Raw genomic sequence first — 20,186 nt, 5'->3', positions numbered from 1 at the left:
TTGCTGATTCATTCGGTCAAAAAACACGGGTTAAATGCACCATTGATCTTACATGGTTGTCTCAAACTGGTCACTCAACTCCAATATATCTCAATAAAATCATTTAACTTTGAGTTTTGTCTCAATTAGGTCACCCTAACGATTTCAGTGATTAAAAAACATCGAAATGATAACGTAGGTGACATACCAGCATGAGCCAACTCAAATCTCTGACTGAAACGACACATGACATCCACGTGTCGGTTATGTTTATGAAAAAACTAAATTTTGTTTTTTTATAGAAGTAACCGACATGTGATAGCCATGTGGTGCATACGTGGATATCATGTGTCATTTCGATCAAATATTTGAGTTAACTCGTGCAGACGTGTCACGTATGTCATCGTTCCGGTGATTTTTAATCACTGAAATCGTCTAAATAACCTAATTGAGATGAAACTCAAAGTTGAATGATTTTATTAAGATAAATTGAAGTTGAATGACCATTTTGATACAACCATATAAATTCATTGACCCGGTGAATTTAACCAAAAAAAAACACCCTTAAAATGAAATGGGTTTGTTTATAACATTAAATTGATATTTTACCGCAACGTTGTTTCCATTCTCTATTCCTTTTTGAATAAAGGTTGGGATTCGAAGGAAGGTCGGATATCCCAACTAGGTTGGCACCTTGACACCTCCAGCACAGTCAACATCCCGTTTATCATTCATTCTCTATTCCTTTATTTATCTATCATTATAACACGTGGTATAGATAAGAACATCAAATTAATAAAGAATGAAAAAGAGATAAACTCAAATGATCAAGCCAATCGAGACATAAAATGGACCATCCAGAAGCATCGATCGAAAGAAAATCAAGCCATTTTATTTAATGACGAATATATTAATTCATAAAAGAAAATATTGGCCCTGTTTGGTAAATAGCGTTTTGGGATAAAAAGAGCGGTTTTGACCAACTTTAGCGGTTTGACCACTGAAACCGCTGATTGGAATGTTTGGGGGAGAGAAGTTTGGGAGAGAGTTTTGGGATGAAAACGCTAATTTAGAAAAAGCTCATTTTAAGAGCTTTTTCAATTAGCGTTTTGCAATATTAAAATTAATAGACTTCTTTAACCCTAATTATTTTAAATATATTTTTATGTATTAAAAATAGAAATGCCCTTATTCGTCTTTTTGCATAAACCGCTATTATCAATCAGCTAATTTTTACCAAACATGTCTACAAAAACAGCTAGTCAAATCAGCTAATGTAATCAGCTAACCGCTAATTCCCAAACAGGGCCATTGAGGTCTTCCGAAGAGAATTAATATATGAAAATCGAGAGAAAATCGGATGAGAAGCGAAGCGGGAAAATGAAAAACAGTAAAACATGGGCATGGACTAAGAAAGCTAATCTTTTTCCCTTTTTTCTTTCTTGATCTCTTCTCATGATATTTATGCTGATTAGTCCCTCGTTCATTTGGGTTTATTTTTCTTTTGATCATTCCTGTTTTATTCGATTGCAATTTTATTTTTTAGGGTAAATTTTAAATAAAATCCCAATAGTTTCACTAATTTTCAGATAAAGTACTGTAGTTTACTTTTTGTCAAAACGAGAATTGAGGTTTCACACTTGGATTAATGATATTAAAACCAACTTTAACTATCTGAAAATGAAAATTTTCAAGAATTAAAGTATTTCAATGTCATATTTTTTATGGAACTACATTTTCGATTTTCGAAAATCATGTTTTTTGGAACTTTCTCTCTCTAAACATTAACTTTCTCTCTCTTTACCAAATATCATATAAATAATCTTAAAATAAAAAAAGTTGAAGAATTAAAGTTGTTTAGAATATTAGTAGTTCTTAAAATATGTCATTTTTGAAGTCGTCAATGGTGATTTTAATAGTATCAATCGAAAAAGTCCTTATTTTGCTAAAGTTGAAAACCTCAATCCTCGTTTTGACAAAAGTAAACCACAGTCCTTTATCTGAAAATTAATGAAACCATAGGGGTTTTATTTGAAATTTATACTATTTTTTATGTTATATATTTTTTTTTTATCTTTTATGAGTTTATTGAGGATCGAAGAAAATATGGTAGTGGATAGAACAGAATGAAGGTAGAGAATTTGTATCGCTAACAGGGGCAGAGATAGGAGGGTCGGACCCCTCCAACCGCCGGAACCACCATGGTCATTAATAGTTTCGGCCCCTTGTCTCCACAAGATATAATGTTGTGGTGATTACAGCCTCCTGTTTCCAAGAAATTTAGCCCGGGTGCTATATTAGTATCCAAAATTGGCCCACGTTAAGTCCTCTCTAAGTCCAAATTTCTAATTTTTTGGCCTGTTAGACCCTAATTAAATCCAAATTTCTAATTTTTTTCATCTAGTAGGCACTCTCTAAATCCAAAATTTTAAATTTTTTGCCCTGTTAGGTCCTAATTAAATCCAAATTTCTAATTTTTTTGGTCTTTTAAACCTTTCTTAAATCTAAATTTTTACTATTAGGCCCTGTCTAAATCCGATTTTTTTTATTAGACATCGATTTAGCAAAAAAAAAACAAATTACACGCCACGTGTAAAATCGGCCCCCAAACGAGCAATCATGTATTCACCACTGGTCGCTGATACGATTTAATTTTACGGTTTCGTATCACTATTCATGTTAGCCGATCCCGAATCATTTCAGAATTAAAATTTTATTATTGTTGAGTATTTTCTTGTTTTTTTTATGTTTTTTAAGTGTGAGATTTTAGTTAATTTTTTCTCCTGGGATTTATAGAGTATAAATTCACATTTTTCTTTATAAAACCGACCTTTTTATGATAAAAAATATTTTTTTTTTCTTTGAAGACAAAGTTAGAGTTCTTAACTCAAAATTGAGAATTTTCCTTAATTCCTTCAACCTTGGCTCGTTTTTTTTTTTTTTTTGATTTTGGATTAAAATCAATGCATTTCTTCGCTCGATCCTTTCTACATTATTTTGGTATCAGAGCTCATTTGGATCTATTAATCTCCAAAACTTGCTTAAAATATCATGGTTAAGTCTTTAAATCTATAAAAACGTTATAAAAATATACAAAACAGAAAGTTAATTTGTTTTAAAAACTTAAAATCACGAATTAGACCTTTATTTTTTAAGTCTTAATTTTTTTTTTTTTTTTTACAGATTTAGATAAATTGCAATATATATCACTTAACAAGTTCATGGAACAAATGAACCACTGTAAGTAAGTTCGTAGGGACAATATGTCACTCTAAACAAATTCAGGTCATCAATAGGTTATTTTAAGCAAGTTTAAAGAACTAACAAGACAATATGTAAATTCAGAAAGTCAATCAACCTTTTTGGACAAATTTAGAGGGCCGTTGATATATTAAACCAATAAATTATATCAAATCAACTATATATATATATATATATATATATATATATATATATATATATATATAACTAATTAAAATGTCTTATCTAATTTATTTTTCTTTTACAAATCTTTATATAAATTGATCGGCATATCTGGAGTTTTCTTCAACGGTACAATTTAATTTGGCTTGACTTGTCCGAAGTCAAGTCCACACATCGGATCAAAGTGACAACCCCTGTAGGTGATAATTATTGTTCGAGAATTTTTTTTTTTTTAAATAATTATTGTTCGAGATGAAATATAGCTAATTAAATAATAGACTTAATATACAAAACAGTTGAAGGCATTCAATGCAATTTGGAGGTAAGATTTGATCCTAGTCTGAATTGTCTTCTTAGATCTCTCCAGAAGGAATTAGAAGCTGTGTTGAGGCAGGAAGAGTTCCTTTGGTTTCAAAAATCAAGAAAGGTCTGGATTAAAGATGGAGATCGAAATACCAGATTTTTTCACCTTTCTACTATTATTAGAAGGTAGAGGAATCAGATCGATGTTATCAAAGACTCAAATGGAGACTGGGTCTATGAGGATGAGGACATTCGTCGATTGGCCCTTAATTTTTATAAAGACTTATTCAAGGAGGAGAGTGTGGATCCGAATAAAGCTCTGTCTAGGAATTCTTTTCCTAGTTTGGATGAGGAAGCTATTCAGGAAGTCTTTCATCCTATTGACCAAAAAGAGATTGATCTGGCCTTCTCTAGTATAGGAGCCACCAAAGCTCCTAGAATTGATGGGATTCCTGCCTGTTTCTACCACAAGCATTGGGATACGATGAATGAAGGTATTTATAGTTTTATTAAAGGTGTTTTCAATGGTACTGAGGATATTAGGCTTGTTAATAAAACTCTTCTGGTCTTGATTCCGAAAGTTGAGAAACCTTCCTCCTTTTTACAAATGACGCCTATTAGTCTGTGTAATGTTTTGTACAAAGCTATAACAAAAATTGTGGCTAACAGGCTCAGGTGTATTCTTCCTGATATTATTAGCCAAAACCAAGGAAGTTTCGTTCCTGGCAGACAGATGATGGACAATGTTGTTATAGCCCAGGAGATGGTTCATTCCATGAAAATAAAGAAGGGTAGGAAAGGTTTTGTAGCTCTTAAGCAGGATCTGGAGAAAGCTTATGACCGCTTAAACTGGAATTTTCTTCTGGATAGTCTGAAGAGAGCTGGCATCCCGAATAGCTGGAGGAGATTGATCGAGACCTGCATTTCTTCTCCTTGTTTTCAGGTTCTGATCAATGGTGATATGTCTGAAGAGTTTACTCCTTCTCGGAGTATCCGGCAAGGGGATCCTATGAGCCCTTTCTTATTTATTATTGCTATGGAAACGTTGTCTCATCTTATCCAAGAAGCTGTGGATAATGGTAACTTCCACCCGATTGCCATTAACAGATTCTGTCCATCGATCACCCATTTGTTTTTCGCGGATGATGTTATGATTTTTCTGGAGGGGAATGAGGAGCAAATTGGTGTGGTTATGGACATCCTTAACTACTTCTGGCCAAAAACTCAATATCCAAAAATCCAGGATGTTGTGTTCTAAAAACATGAGTAAGAGTGTCTGCAAAAAACTGAGTGAAATCTCTGGTATTCCTTTGACTAATTCTTTGGGTAAGTATCTGGGGGTTCCTCTTCATAGTGATAGAGTCTCCAAAGCATCCTTTAAAGAGACTATTGACAAAACTAGTGCGAATTGTGCCAGCTGGAAAGCTAGATCTCTCTCTCTGGCGGGCCGTCTTACTTTGATTCAGTCTGTCAATGGTGCGGTCCCGAATCATATTATGCAAGCATGTAGGCTGCATGAGCCTGTTCTTAATGATATTGATAAAATTAATCGTCGCTTCCTTTTGGGGGACTCCACGGAGGGGAAAAAGATCCACCTGGTTCCTTGGAAGGAGGTTTGTCAACCTAAAAACATGGGTGGCCTGGGGATTAGACAAGCCAAGGACAATAACAAAGTGTTATTAATGAAGCTAAGGATTAGAGGGGTTAAGATAAGTAATAAGGAGGAAGATAAGGATATTCATTGTTGGGCCTTGTCTAAAAACGGGGCTTATACCTGTAAGTCTGCCTTTGAGGCCTTCAATCAGAATGAGGAAAGTTCCATCTCTGTAGTCTGGAAGCTTATTTGGGCTTTAAAAATCCCCTACCATATCAGGTGTAACACCCGTATCAAAAACCGTTTTATTTAATTAACATTTAGCTATAATAGACAACTAAAACATCATTAAAACAAGTAGATATTTTAAATACACCGATTTATTAATTGATCAAAGCTTTACACCTTAAAACTTACAATAAGTCTATATTTTTACTATAGACTGCAACATAGTTTAACATATTGATCATCCTGACAATTGAACCGCTAGTCAATTAATACTTTTAACCTGAAAAGAAAACTGATGGAGAGTGGGGTGAGCTTGGGAGGCTCAGTAAGATAGTTAATTATATACATAGCACAACGACACGCACATACAATTCAGTCTACATGCATTTAATAATTAATAGGCAACCCAAACATCAAAACACAACTTTAGTTATTTATTTATTAACATCTATCTAAGGGCCCTGCTTGTCAAGAAGAGATATACCCAATGGTTCACCGGTCAATTCAAAATATCACAATCTCATCATAATCAACAGCACAGTATACCGCTCTCCGCCAGGTATCCCCGCACCATCCCGGTGCGTAGCAAAAATAGCACAAAGTATCTCTGCATTCCGAGATACTCCGACACTATCCTCAAAGACAAGTGCCTAGCAAATCATATCTCAACTCAACCAAATATACCATCAACACGTACACGAATGAACCATTGAATATATTTCGTCAAGACAAGTTTTTAATTATTCACAATTCCTTTCTTTACCAAAGACATCCAACATTCGTTTTCCTCAAAAATAATTATGCCACGATCTGCACTCATTAGGCAAGTCACATCAGTCCCTTCGTTTTCAGACATCATCAATATTATCATTGAAAAATAAAAAGGATAGACATCATCAATCGTTTCATATTCACAAACTTAACACATTAATCAACGAACACATCAACTACCAATTTAACAATCAAATACAAAGAACATACAAACAATATCACTAGACTTATAATTAACCACTAACCTCTATTCCGAAAAGAACGCTAAATTACGAAGCGATGATGATCCATCTTCAAACCGTACATGGGTAGTATCTAAGTTCTTTTTTTCTTTCAGAATATCAAATTGGGGTTTGCGGCCTCCCTCCCCAAAAAAAACAAATAAGCTTTCATATATATTATATAGATAGGGATTAGAGTTGTACCGTAAATGAAACAGTTATTATTTTTTTTGTTTTTTGTTTTTAATAATTCTAATAATGACAAATATATTTTGTTAAGCACTGTAAACTTGTTCAAATAAAATAGTACAAAAACGTACTTAAACTTCCCTTAATATTAATTATTTACCATTGTTTAACATATAAGAATATTATTTTCAAATATAATTATATAATATTAATATTTGGTTTTATTGGAATAATAAATCTTAATTAATTAATTTAAAATCTCAATTTAAAAAATTTAAATTTAAATGCATGAATATAATATTGATCTCTCTTTTTTATGGGCGTTACATCAGGAGCTTTCTTTGGCTCGGTGTCAAGGATAGGCTGCTAACTAACTCTGATAGAAATAGACGACATCTGGTGGATTCTGGTGCTCTAGTCGCTGGTATCAGAGCCATAAGATAGAGGTATGATTGATTAAATTAAGGAGTACAGAGGAAAGATCATTCAATCATGGAATTACCTTCAACTTCTAATTCTAATCCCATCCAACTTTCTTCTTCTATTTCTATCCCATCATCCTTTCGACAAACCAAAACCTCAAAAATTGAAAATCTTGTGGAATACTCTTATGTTCCAGAAGATGCTCAAATCCACTAAACCAACTTACCCTTGATCAATCCCTACAACATTTATAGGCGTGATTCTTCTATCACACGCAGTATCAGGTCTTTGATCTCCACCAGACGACCGCATGCTAAAGAATATGTCCAAACTTCCAAAATGGACCAATGTTCTCTGAAGGCTACCAGTGCAGAACAATATGTAACCTTGGAGATTCCTACTTCTTTCATATCCAAATGGAGGCAAGAAGGATACTCCCATTTCCACCTTGGGGCAGTACGTATTATTCTGACTCTTCATGGTAGGAAGGGTCTTCCAGTCACAGCACGAGTAAGCTTGTTGGATACTAGATTTCTTAAGTTTGAACATGCTGTCATCGGTACAGTTTTAAAAACGCTCAATGCCGGTAGTATTGTTCTAACATTTTTTCCAAACTTCAACCTTTCATTACATGACCCAAACCTTCCTTCCACCTTTAAGATTCAAGTAGAGCTAATTGGTGCTGAACAAATCTCAACAGCTGTTGCAGCAACAATTCACCACCAACTCATTTATCGGCTCCAGAATCATGCACTTGACATGCCAACCCAGAGTACTTCATCTGAAGCCTTGTTTTTAATTGCAGAGGAAGATGATAATCCAACAATTGTACAAATCCCTCGCCAGATCTCCAGAGAAGAGCTTACTCAGTTGATGCCTCTTGAATGGCTCACTACATATGAGAAATTGCACCAGATTTCTCAGCCTGTCCAAACCACTTCTTCATCCTTTCAAAACAGGGAAGATGGACTGGTAAAGACAGTTTTTCAGCCCCCAAGGCACTCCTTTCACCAAGCCATGATGATCTCTCCGGCCTCTTTTCAGAGAGAAAAGAAGATTCCCATCCATAGTTTTGGGCCTGATGGTCGACACACCTATGTTTCACACATAGATGGTCATTTCATCTGGGATGTTCCCGGCAGTGGGATGTGTGATCCATCGTGCATATGTGTAGAAGATCTTGATTCTGATGATGATTCTTACGATAATTACTCGCACAAAAAAACAGCAAAGCCATCCAAGAAAGGAGCATGTCGCTCGTCTTCAACTAGAGCTCCGACAAAGCCTGATGATGATGATGCGCCCTGGATCGGTATCCATCCCAGGAAAGATATCACTCCAGACCCTCAATTTAAGGTCACCCCAGCTTATCTAAAGCCTCTTGCAATCTACAAAAGGGAGCTTGAATTTCTTGAAAAATTAAACAGACGGTGTCATCCTTCTCCACCTGTTCATTCTCCAGAACTACCACCTCTTGTACAACCATGTATGATGAACACCAGTTTTACCCCAGAAGATTTCCCACCTTTGACAAAACAAACCAACACCCAGTCTAAAACAGTATCCTTTCCTTACATACCTTCCCATATGGTAACCCATACGGGCCATCTTGAAGAATCTAAACCCTTTGAGTCTGTACTAAACTGGCAGACTAACAATGCCATAGCCCAGAATAATTATCTTCAAAAGATTGATCACAAGCTTGAGCATATGGTTTCCTCCCAGAAAAACATGTCCCAAAAGGTTGATTCTTTGACAGAGTTTGCACTCAAAACACAGAAAGATCTGACACAGCAGATCCAAAAGGTTGACAACAATCTTCGAACTTTGATTTCCCAGCGAAGATTTGGTCAAGAATTCAACCAGAAAGAAGCTGAGATTAGGAGGTTAAAAGATCAGTTAGCTCAAGTAGAAGCAGACTTGGCAAAGGTTCAATCTCAACCTTCAACCTCTCCTCCAGAATTTGTGGATCCCTTTTCCAGATCCCCTCATCATTTTTCACCTTTTCCACCTCCAGCACAAACATATACTCCTTTTCAGATGATCCATGAACAACTTCAAGCTCCACCCACAAAAGTTTTATCTTCTTCCGGCTCATTTGAAGAAGATTCTCCGAAGCCAAAACTTCACAGGCCCTCAAAAGACAAACAACCTATGTTTTCCAATATGGCTTCCATGATTAACCATCTCACCACTGTCCCGGAGTATTCTACAGACTCCTCAGAAGGAACATCTGAAGATCTTCCTTCAGAACCTGATGTTGATATTACTGATATTACTCAGATACTCATGGCTGATGAACAACATTCTTCTTCACCAACCCCTGGTGTGACAGAACCCACAGTTGAAGAACCAGCTGATGAAGATTTTATGTTCTATGAAGAACCTAAAACTACCAAGCCAACATCTGGTCCTTGGTTCACATTTGATCATCTCCCTCCCCATCGATGGAGAGACCATCTCCATGAAATGGCAGCATGGATAGATTTGCAAATGACTAAACAAGATGTCACCATGAAGGAGGTGCTAACTGAATTTGTCTCCCGGTTTACAGGCACGCTTCGAGAATGGTACCAAAGTCTTGGACCATACAAGTTGGTCGCCTTTCTCAATCTTCCAACTGCCAGTCATGCTCTGGGAGAGATCCATCAACAGTTCATCGGCGATCCTAAAAAATATCACAACCAGATGAAACAAGAATTCTTTGATATGAAATGCTGCTCTTTGAAGAAAAAAGATCTAGACTTTCATTATCAAAGAATGGTGAAGAGGTACTACATGCTAAATGGGTATAATGATCCGAATCTTCGGTACACTTACATCGCCTCTCTACCAACCGAACTCCAACCAGAGTTACAACGTCTCATCACAGCTACAGGCAGAAATTTCGCTGACATCAGCATTGGGGAAATTCACCAATTCACTCTTCTTGCTCTAGAGAAATTGTGTGAGCAACAACGCCTCTTCAGCAATATCATGTCCCAAAGAAATCTTGCTCAGAAATTTTGCAACAAATCTTACCTACATATCAAGTGCAAGGATAGCAAATGTGACTGTCGTCCCTCAAAGAAGAAACACCACAAGAAGCTCTCTAGATTCTCTAAATTCCCTAATTCATATCAAGGGTCCAGACGGCAGAAACGATTCAAGTTTTTCAAGAAAAAGACCAACAGGAATAAGCGGACTGATCGGTGTTACATTTGTGGTCAAAAGGGGCATTACGCTCGTAAATGTCCAAATCAGCCACAAAAGGCTCAAAAATTGGTCCAACAACTTTCCTACAATCTTGAAGATGCAGATGTTGAATCCTTGTACTCAGAGCAAGATGAAGCAACACCAGAAACCATCTTCGCCCTTGAAGATTATACAGATTCTTCTTCTTCAGAAGATTCTGATGATGATTTTCCAGTTTCTGATGATTTGCTTCCCATCTATTCCCTACAATCATGCTCATCAGAGAGTCTTACTCCCACTTATCCCCTGGTAAATATTCATCTATTACCGTCCAAATATGACAGACCCATTTCTGTTATTGGTCTTATGGATACTGGGGCTCAAAAGACGATGGTTAATCCATCAATTTTGCCTAATACCTCATGGGAAACCCACTATGAGTATTTCAAGGCTGCAGATGGCAAGGTATTTTCCACTACACTCAGATCCAAAAAACCTATTGGGATTCAGTTTTTTCCTAACTGTATCATTTGGGTCAAAGTCCTTGGGTCGGCACTTCCAGACAAAGACATCTTAGTTGGTTTTGATGTCTACCAGAAAGCTAAAGGGTTACAAATTCTTCCTGAAGGGATTCGTTTCAAACAACAATTAAAATTGTACACGTGCGTCCCTAAGATGTACTCTCTAGCTGAGGTCTCACCAGATTTTCAACAAATTACAAAACTTCTCTTGAAGTCATGTGCTAATTCTCACTCACAATTCTTGCATCCCTCACCACTTTGGAAAAATAAAGATTTCTTCATCAAATTGCCTTTCAAGCTTAATGAAGATGTCAATCCTACAAAGGCAACGCATCCGGGCATGACACCTGCTGACCTTCTCCTAGCAAAAGAAGAATGTGCTCAATAATTGCAACAAGGCTTGATAGAACCAACCACATCTCCTTGGGCTTGTCAAGCATTCTATGTCGAGAAGCGGTCAGAAATAGTTCGTGCAAAGAAAAGGCTTGTGATTGACTACAAGCCCCTCAATGGATTTCTAAGAGATGACAAATTCCCCCTTCCAAGGATTAATTCCTTATTTGTCCATCTCAATGAAGCCCATATCTTTTCAAAATTTGATCTCAAAGCAGGTTTTTGGCAGTTTGGGATTCATCCAGAAGATCGTTACAAGACAGCATTTTGCATTCCTACAGCACAATATCAATGGAGAGTTATGCCTTTTGGGCTGAAAACAGCCCCATCTCTGTTCCAAAAGGCCATGGTCAAGATTTTTGAGCCCATCCTTCATAGTGCTCTTATCTACATTGATGATATCTTACTCTTCTCAAAAGACGTCCAGGCCCATAATAGTCTTTTGGCCCAATTCCAGCACATTGTAGACCAGCATGGCATAATGCTTTCTAAAAAGAAGAGCATTATTGGACAGGACTCAGTGGAGTTTTTAGGCATGAAATTCCATGATGGGCAATATCAGCCTGGACTCCACATTTCTCAAGAATTATTGAAATTCCCTGATGAGAATCTTTCTGTAAAGCAAATTCAGCAATTCTTGGGAATCATCAATTACATCCGGGAATTCATCCCTCATGTCTCTGAGCACACTAGCCAATTATCAAAAATGCTGAAAAAGAATGCACCATCGCGGAGTCATGTCCAAACTAAAGCTGTTCAGCAACTTAAAGTTGTGGCTCAAAATCCTCCAGCATTAAAGATACCTGGCACTGGAAAGCGTGTTTTACAAACAGATGCTAGTGATGAACATTGGGGTGCATTGCTTATTGAAGAAGTTGATGGAACTTCTCATTACTGTGGACATGCTAGTGGACAATTCAAAGCTGCAGAGCAACATTATCACACCACGATCAAAGAGATTCTTGCGGTAAAAAATGGTATAAAGAAATTTGAATTCCATCTCATCGGCCATCATTTCACTATCAGAATGGATAACTCATCTTTTCCGAAAATCCTTGAATTTAAAAATAAGTCTCTCCCTAGCCAACAATTATTGAGACTTAAGGACTGGTTTGCAAAATATGACTTCCATGTGGAGCATATAAAAGGAAATCAGAACCTCATCCCAGACTTACTTTCCAGACCACAACCTTCACTTATTACCTCTATAGCCTCCCTACCTTTCATCTTCATGGCATCCTCTACTCCTAAGAATCCTGTAGCCCTTCACCCCTTTCCTCCTAGAAATAATTTCAAAAATATTTTTGAGATTCAGTGCTATGCCAAAACCCACCTGTTTGTTCACTTCAAAGACTTCCTCACTGCAAGGAACCTCCCTAAACCTGATGAATTTTACCAAGATTTCCCTTTCCTTATCCTTTTCCGTCTGAAACCTACACAAGATCTCCTCTCTTCCGAATTATGGTGCATTTGGTGCTTAACGGTTCTCTATTCTATTGCCATTGAAATACCAGTCTTGGAAATGTTTCATCACCTCCATGAAGAACAGCAATGTGATTCTCTGTTATGGACTTTAATGGACTGGTATGCCCCCTTTTCGTGGTGGCGAAAGGAACTCCAGAAAATAATTGAAAGACTCAAGCTCTGGGATAGTGCAACGTCCCATTTATCAACCAGTGCAGTCTTTATCATCCACAGGCCATACTTCCAAGACATGCAAGGGAAATTTTGGACTCAAAATGAAGCTTATGAGTGGAATACTTTTTTAACTCCAATACAGGAAACCAAAGGCAATGAAAAAATGGCACTCAAAAATTATCTTTGTTGCCTTAATGGTTATGATCTCAATGCTAACCAAATTCTTAGTACAACTTTGTACCCTGCCAAGCCAGTCAACATTCACTTAGTGTCAAATCGGCTCCAGAATCATGCACTTAACATGCCAACCCAGAGTACTTCATTTGAAGCCTTGTTTTTAATTGCGGAGGAAGATGATAATCCAACAATTGTACAAATCCCTCGCCAGATCTCCAGGGAAGAGCTTACTCAGTTGATGCCTCTTGAATGGCTCACTGCATATGAGAAATTGCACCAGATTTCTCAGCATGTCCAAACCACTTCTTCATCCTTTCAAAACAGGGAAGATGGACTGGTAAAGACAGTTTTTCAGCCCCCAAGGCACTCCTTTCACCAAACCATGATGATCTCTCCGGCCTCTTTTCCGAGAGAAAAGAAGATTCCCATCCATAGTTTTGGGCCTGATGGTCGACACACCTATGTTTCACACATAGATGGTCATTTCATCTGGGATGTTCCCGGTAGTGGGATGTGTGATCCATCGTGCACATGTGTAGAAGATCTTGATTCTGATGATGATTCTTACGATAATTACTCGCACAAGAAAACAGCAAAGCCATCCAAGAAAGGAGCCTGTCGCTCGTCTTCAACTAGAGCTCCGACAAAGCCTGATGATGATGATGCGCCCTGGATCGGTATCCATCCCAGGAAAGATATCACTCCAGACCCTCAATTTAAGGTCACCCCAGCTTATCTAAAGCCTCTTGCAATCTACAAAAGGGACCTTGAATTTCTTGAAAAATTAAAAAGACGGTGTCATCCTTCTCCACCTGTTCATTCTCCAGAACTACCACCTCTTGTACAACCATGTATGATGAACACCAGTTTTACCCCAGAAGATTTCCCACCTTTGACAAAACAAACCAACACCCAGTCTAAAACAGTATCCTTTCCTTACATACCTTCCCATACGGTAATCCATACGGGCCATCTTGAAGAACCTAAACCCTTTGAGTCTGTACTAAACTGGCAGACTAACAATGCCATAGCCCAGAATAATTATCTTCAAAAGATTGATCACAAGCTTGAGCATATGGTTTCCTCCCAGAAACACATGTCCCAAAAGGTTGATTCTTTGACAGAGTTTGCACTCAAAACGCAGAAAGATCTGACATAGCAGATCCAAAAGGTTGACAACAATCTTCGAACTTTGATTTCCCAGCGAAGATTTGGTCAAGAATTCAACCAGAAAGAAGCTGAGATTAGGAGGTTAAAAGATCAGTTAGCTCAAGTAGAAGCAGACTTGGCAAAGGTTAAATCTCAACCTTCAACCTCTCCTCCAGAATTTGTGGATCCCTTTTCCAGATCCCCTCATCATTTGTCACCTTTTCCACCTCCAGCACAAACATATACTCCTTTTCAGATGATCCATGAACAACTTCAAGCTCCACCCACAAAAGTTTTATATTCTTCCGGCTCATTTGAAGAAGATTCTCCGAAGCCAAAACATCACATGCCCTCAAAAGACAAACAACCTATGTTTTCCAATATGGCTTCCATGATTAACCATCTCACCACTGTCCCGGAGTATTCTACAGACTCCTTAGAAGGAACATCTGAAGATCTTCCTTCAGAACCTGATGTTGATATTACTGATATTACTCAGATACTCATGGCTGATGAACAACATTCTTCTGCACCAACCCCTGGTGTGACAGAACCCACAGTTGAAGAACCAGCTGATGAAGATTTTATGTTCTATGAAGAACCTAAAACTACCAAGCCAACATCTAGTCCTTGGTTCACATTTGATCATCTCCCTCCCCATCGATGGAGAGACCATCTCCATGAAATGGCAGCATGGATAGATTTGCAAATGACTAAACAAGATGTCACCATGAAGGAGGTGCTAACTGAATTTGTCTCCCGGTTTACAGGCACGCTTCGAGAATGGTACCAAAGTCTTGGACCATACAAGATGGCCGCCTTTCTCAATCTTCCTACTGCCAGTCATGCTCTGGGAGAGATCCATCAACAGTTCATCGGCGATACTAAAAAATATCACAACCAGATGAAACAAGAATTCTTTGATATGAAATGCTGCTCTTTGAAGAAAAAAGATCTAGACTTTCATTATCAAAGAATGGTGAAGAGGTACTACATGCTAAATGGGTATAATGATCCGAATCTTTGGTACACTTACATTGCCTCTCTACCAACCGAACTCCAACCAGAGTTACAACGTCTCATCACAGCTACAGGCAGAAATTTCGCTGACACCAGCATTGGGGAAATTCACCAATTCACTCTTCTTGCTCTAGAGAAATTGTGTGAGCAACAACGCCTCTTCAGCAATATCATGTCCCAAAGAAATCTTGCTCAGAAATTTTGCAACAAATCTTACCTACATATCAAGTGCAAGGATAGCAAATGTGACTGTCGTCCCTCAAAGAAGAAACACCACAAGAAGCTCTCTAGATTCTCTAAATTCCCTAATTCATATCAAGGGTCCAGACGGCAGAAACGATTCAAGTTTTTCAAGAAAAAGACCAACAGGAATAAGCGGACTGATCGGTGTTACATTTGTGGTCAAAAGGGGCATTACGCTCGTAAATGTCCAAATCAGCCACAAAAGGCTCAAAAATTGGTCCAACAACTTTCCTACAGTCTTGAAGATGCAGATGTTGAATCCTTGTACTCAAAGCAAGATGAAGCAACACCAGAAACCATCTTCGCCCTTGAAGATTATACAGATTCTTCTTCTTCAGAAGATTCTGATGATGATTTTCCAGTTTCTGATGATTTGCTTCCCATCTATTCCCTACAATCATGCTCATCAGAGAGTCTTACTCCCACTTATCCCCTGGTAAATATTCATCTATTACCGTCCAAATATGACAGACCCATTTCTGTTATTGGTCTTATGGATACTGGGGCTCAAAAGACGATGGTTAATCCATCAATTTTGCCTAATACCTCATGGGAAACGCACTATGAGTATTTCAAGGCTGCAGATGGCAAGGTATTTTCCACTACACTCAGATCCAAAAAACCTATTGGGATTCAGTTTTTTCCTAACTGTATCATTTGGGTCAAAGTCCTTGGGTCGGCACTTCCAGACAAAGACATCTTAGTTGGTTTTGATGTCTACTAGAAAGCTAAAGGGTTACAAATTCTTCCTGAAGGGATTCGTTTCAAACGACAATTAAAATTGTACACGTGCGTCCCTAAGATGTACTCTCTAGCTGAGGTCTCACCAGATTTTCAACAAATTACAAAACTTCTCTTGAAGTCATGTGCTGATTCTCACTCACAATTCTCGCATCCCTCACCACTTTGGAAAAATAAAGATTTCTTCATCAAATTGCCTTTCAAGCTTAATGAAGATGTCAATCCTACAAAGGCAACGCATCCGGGCATGACACCTGCTGACCTTCTCCTAGCAAAAGAAGAATGTGCTCAATTATTGCAACAAGGCTTGATAGAACCAACCACATCTTCTTGGGCTTGTCAAGCATTCTATGTTGAGAAGCGGTCAGAAATAGTTCGTGCAAAGAAAAGGCTTGTGATTGACTACAAGCCCCTCAATGGATTTCTTAGAGATGACAAATTCCCCCTTCCAAGGATTAATTCCTTATTTGTCCATCTCAATGAAGCCCATATCTTTTCAAAATTTGATCTCAAAGCAGGTTTTTGGCAGTTTGGGATTCATCCAGAAGATCGTTACAAGACAACATTTTGCATTCCTACAGCACAATATCAATGGAGAGTTATGCCTTTTGGGCTGAAAACAGCCCCATCTCTGTTCCAAAAGGCCATGGTCAAGATTTTTGAGCCCATCCTTCATAGTGCTCTTATCTACATTGATGATATCTTACTCTTCTCAAAAGACGTCCAGGCCCATAATAGTCTTTTGGCCTAATTCTAGCACATTGTAGACCAGCATGGCATAATGCTTTCTGAAAAGAAGAGCATTATTGGACAGGACTCAGTGGAGTTTTTAGGCATGAAATTCCATGATGGCCAATATCAGCCTGGACCCCACATTTCTCAAGAATTATTGAAATTCCCTGATGAGAATCTTTCTGTAAAGCAAATTCAGCAATTCTTGGGAATCATCAATTACATCCGGGAATTCATCCCTCATGTCTCTGAGAACACTAGCCAATTATCAAAAATGCTGAAAAAGAATGCACCATCGCGGAGTCATGTCCAAACTAAAGCTGTTCAGCAACTTAAAGTTGTGGCTCAAAATCCTCCAGCATTAAAGATACCTGACACTGGAAAGCGTGTTTTACAAACAGATGCTAGTGATGAACATTGGGGTGCATTGCTTATTGAAGAAGTTGATGGAACTTCTCATTACTGTGGACATGCTAGTGGACAATTCAAAGCTGCAGAGCAACATTATCACACCACGATCAAAGAGATTCTTACGGTAAAAAATGGTATAAAGAAATTTGAATTCCATCTCATCGGCCATCATTTCACTGTCAGAATGGATAACTCATCTTTTCCGAAAATCCTTGAATTTAAAAATAAGTCTCTCCCTAGCCAACAATTATTGAGACTTAAGGACTGGTTTGCAAAATATGACTTCCATGTGGAGCATATAAAAGGAAATCAGAACCTCATCCCAGACTTACTTTCCAGACCACAACCTTCACTTATTACCTCTATAGCCTCCCTACCTTTCATTTTCATGGCATCCTCTACTCCTAAGAATCCTGTAGCCCTTCACCCCTTTCCTCCTAGAACTAATTTCAAAAATATTTTTGAGATTCAGTGCTATCCAACACCCACCTGTTTGTTCACTTCAAAGACTTCCTCACTGCAAGGAACCTCCCTAAACCTGATGAATTTTACCAAGATTGCCCTTTCCTTATCCTTTTCCGTCTGAAACCCACACAATATCTCCTCTCTTTCGAATTATGGTGCATTTGGTGCTTAACGGTTCTCTATTCTATTGCCATTGAAATACCAGTCTTGGAAATGTTTCATCACCTCCATGAAGAACAGCAATGTGATTCTCTGTTATGGACTTTAATGGACTGGTATGCCCCCCTTTCGTGGTGGCGAAAGGAACTCCAGAAAATAATTGAAAGACTCAAGCTCTGGGATAGTGCAACGTCCCATTTATCAACCAGTGCAGTCTTTATCATCCACAGGCCATACTTCCAAGACATGCAAGGGAAATTTTGGACTCAAAATGAAGCTTATGAGTGGAATACTTTTTTAACTCCAATACAGGAAACCAAAGGCAATGAAAAAATGGCACTCAAAAATTATCTTTGTTGCCTTAATGGTTATGATCTCAATGCTAACCAAATTCTTAGTACAACTTTGTACCCTGCCAAGCCAGTCAACATTCACTTAGTGTCAAATCGGACTCCATTTATGGCTTCACAACGACAACCAAAACCAGGACAAGCATGTTCTTCCAGATCAAGACCACCTCAAGCAACTCAAGTGCCACCTCAAGTGCCACCTCAAGCAACTCAAGTGCCACCTCAAGCAACTCAAGTGCCAACTCAAGAACCTCAAGTTCCACCTCATTATTTCCAAGTTTCCCAAGACCCCTATCCGGACCCACGAGTAAAGAAAGGACCATGGTACGAATCTCTGTATGGCGACATTGATTCGGATGATGAAGACTGGAAGAACTTCAATCTCTCTCCTAGTTATTACATATGAAAATATCCAGAAGACATAAGTGCCACTTATCCAAAAAGTTGTGGTTTAAGTATCAAGTTTGTATTTTTCTTGTAATAATAATCTAGTGTGATGTGATGTGTAATAAGAAAGATAAGATTCTTATCTTTCTTAAAGATAATGGTGTGGTGTGTAAGAAAGGTAAGATTCTTATCTTATCTTTCAAAAAAGATAATGGTGTGATGAGTGGTGTGTAAGCAAGATAAGAGTTATTCTTATCTTTTTATTTTGTCTTGTTCCTAAGGTTTTTCCTATATAAGGAAGCCTTAGCTCATTTGTAAGATCATCCTTTGCTTCCATTGTAAAATACTCTTTGTAATAAAAGTTATGGCTTTCTAAATCATTCTCTCTTTCCAAAGTACTTTCTTAATTTAGTTTAGTCATATCATATCTTAAGTAATGATCCTAGTTTCTGGTCTCCTTGCAATAAAAGAACCATGTCGTGGCCATTAAGAGTGTAAGAGGCCTTCGTTTCGGTTGGAATTGCAGGAGCTCCCAGTCGCTGTTTTCCATGCTCTTAGGGATTGCACTAAGAGTAGAGAGGTGTGGATGAAAGTTCTCCCCCATCATTTGATTTCAACTTTCTTGACCTACTCTGACATTGACTGGTTTGTTGATAGGATTAGGGGGAAGTTGTTGGCTGACCTCGAGCATGGTGATATTTTCTTTGCTATCGTCTGTCATCAGATTTGGAGTTAGAGGAACCAGGAATTTTTTTAGAAGAAGACGGTTTTTCTTCCCAATTTGAGAGAGTTCTTCTCGGAAAAATTATCTAATATTGTTGAGAGTTTCAAAGGAGATGCTCTTACTAGATCTATCCAAAAGAAGAGTATTCACCTCCTTGGTTGGTGGAGGCCGAGGGAAGGTATGGTTAAATTAAACACGAATGGCTCTTGCCTTCAAGATGGTAGAATTTCTGCAAGAGGTGCTCTAAGGGACGATGGGGGTGCTTGGCTATCTGGGTTTGTTCATAATCTGGGCTTGGGCTCGTCCTTTTCAGTTGAGATTTGGGGGATTTTTTCTGGCCTAAGACTGGCCAAGAGCCTGGGGTTGAAGAAGTTGATTGTTGAATCAGATAACCTCGAAGCGATTAAAATTATCTCCAAGGATAATGCTATTTGTTTAAATAGTCAGAATTTAATCAAAGGTATTAGAAGACTTTGCTCTTCCTTTGACATCATCAGTTTTAGCCATGTCTTCAGAGAACAAAACCGGGTTGCAGATCGGTTGGCGGCTGCTGGGCACGAGAGGATGTTGGGCATTACAACCTTATCTTCTCCTCTTGATTATTTATCTCCTCTTCTTTTGGAAGATGTAGTGGGAGTTAGCTTCCCTAGGTTAATCCCGGGTTAGTCTTTGTCTTTGTTTTTTCTTTCTTTTCCTTTCCTAACAAAAAAAAAATAATAGACTTAATATTCTACCCAAAAAAAAAAATAATAGACTTAATATATACACAGT

The sequence above is a fragment of the Euphorbia lathyris genome, chromosome 6 (genome assembly GCF_963576675.1).
Source record: "Euphorbia lathyris chromosome 6, ddEupLath1.1, whole genome shotgun sequence".
Classification (NCBI taxonomy): Eukaryota; Viridiplantae; Streptophyta; class Magnoliopsida; order Malpighiales; family Euphorbiaceae; genus Euphorbia; species Euphorbia lathyris.
The sequence above is the reverse complement of the archived record's forward strand: the minus strand, read 5'-3'. Positions refer to the sequence as shown.